This window comes from Propithecus coquereli, unplaced genomic scaffold (genome assembly GCF_000956105.1).
Source record: "Propithecus coquereli isolate 6110/MARCELLA unplaced genomic scaffold, Pcoq_1.0 Scaffold7, whole genome shotgun sequence".
NCBI classification, from domain to species: Eukaryota; Metazoa; Chordata; class Mammalia; order Primates; family Indriidae; genus Propithecus; species Propithecus coquereli.
The window spans coordinates 13,294,764-13,297,008 of NW_012153062.1; positions in this window are offsets into that span (position 1 = coordinate 13,294,764).

The window sequence follows — 2,245 nt, forward strand, 5'->3', positions numbered from 1 at the left end:
AGTTATTTAAATAACATGTATAAAAAGGTACATCTCACCTTAAGGAAGGAAGGTTAAAAGAATTTGTTAAAAATCTTATTTCTTTACAGAAATTGTAAGCAAAATATGTCCTCTTAATTTTGGCCCAATTCACTTTAGTATGTACTTTTTCTAGAAGTAGAAAAACCTATTTTTCATTTAATTAGAATATTTTAATACACTTGAATGAAGCCTATACATATAACTCTTCCTTATTGGAAAGAATAACAGAGAAACCACTTTGGGAGACAGGCACTACATTTAATGTTTTTATTTTTCTCAATGTCAAGCATTTGTTTTAAGCAAATGAGAAAAATGCCTAACTATTGCCCTTGGGTTGGGTTAACTTCATCCTTATTTGTTTGATAAGGCCACTTGACATGTTTTTAAGTCATTTGGGTTAGTCTTGCTTTTTTGCTTAATGGAGGTATAGATGTAGGGAAAACTTGGTGTTGCCTTGTGTATTCCATATACTTCTTGACTGGAAATTCTACTCTTCGAAATACTCTTACAAGGAGAGCTTAAAATTCCAACTTAAGAAAAGTGTAATGGCTGTTAAATCAAGAAAAGGGAAAGCCCCTGGCATTTAAGATGTTTCTTGTGAAACTGACGCGACAGCATGCCTGGAGCTCACATTTTTTTTTTCACAGCTGCAGATATTGAACAGTGACCCCTTGTTCTTGACCTTTGTTTGAGAAACGAAATGCAGGTCGCCAGTGTGTTTGTGCCTGTTCTTGCCTGACTTTGTTCCCCCTGTAGCCATTGTAAAACCCACTCTTTAACCTAAGAGCAAGTTTGAATCATTACGTAAGTGAAAACTGCTTGTCTAAACTGGTAGATAAGAAATGTCAAAGCAGTGCCATCGTCTAAGGTTATGCATCTGGGTTTGATCTGTACTCTGAATCAAAACTCACCTGTAAAGCCAAGCAAATACACATGAAAGAAGCCACAGTTAGTGTCTTTCCCCACAGCATTTTACAATAAACGCTTTCAAATACAAGGTTTAAAACTGTAAAGTGAACACCCATAGATCTATCCACCTAGATTCTATAATTGTAAGCTTTTTGCTATATTTGCTTGATCACATATCCATTATCTGTCTTAATTTTTTGGTGCATTTCAAAGTAAGTTGCAGGCATCAGTACACTTCCCACAGTAAGTGTCATTTTGGAAGCCAAAAAAATAGACTTGGGGATGATCTTTGTGATTATAATTAACCTCTAAAAGATTTGTGGTATTAATTCCCCACAAATCTTAGCATTCGTCACTGTTAGAAAGATCTAACACTCCTATTAATATCCTCTATAAAATAATGAGTATTTTGAGTATATTCTGATCCTTTCCACATTACTTTTAGCTATCCTAGTCTTCCATCATTCACAGACAACCTCCACAATTTCTACCATATTCAAGTACCACATATAATATTATTTTCTTATTTTCTCTAAAAAATCTTGACAATTAAATATGGGTGAAACTTCATATTGGTGCCATAAATGGAAAGCCAGTATCACTTGTCATAACAAATAAAGAGTAGTTGTTTTTCTATAGACTAAATGAATTCATAGCTATTAAGATAATCAAGATGTGTGTTCTACATACAGTTATGCATACCACGCATTGGAAAATAACTGAGTTATAGTCTCTGCTGTGGTTTGAGTATGGTTTGTTTCTCCCCGCCAAATCTCATGTGAAATTTAATCCCCATTGTGGCAGTGCTGTGAGGTGGAGCCTAGTGGGAGATATTTTGGGTCATGGGGGCAGATGTCTCATGAATAGATTAATGCTCTCCCTGCTGGGAAGTGGGGTGAGTGAATTCTCACTCTATGAGTTCCGGTAGAGCTAGTTGTTAAAAAGAGCCTGGCACCTCCCACTTCTTGCTTCCTCTCTTGCCATATGATCTCTACACAAACGGGCTTCCCTTCGCCTTCTGCCATGAGTGGAAGCAGCCTGCAGCCCGCACCAGATGCCCAATCTTGAACTTTCCAGCTTTCAGATGTGAGCCAAATAAACCTTTTTTTCTTTATAAATTACTCAGCCTCAGGTATTCCTTTAAAGCAACACAAAATGGATTAAGACAGTCTCCATCCTTCCTATCACAAATATTGGGGCACAAGAAAAGTCAAAGCTGTATTGAAAGTTGTACACATAGATAACACCAGGCTGTTCTCTTTTTAAAGGACAAAAGCATCTTGTCCAGGTAAAACGCTTGGCTAAGTCCCCTCTG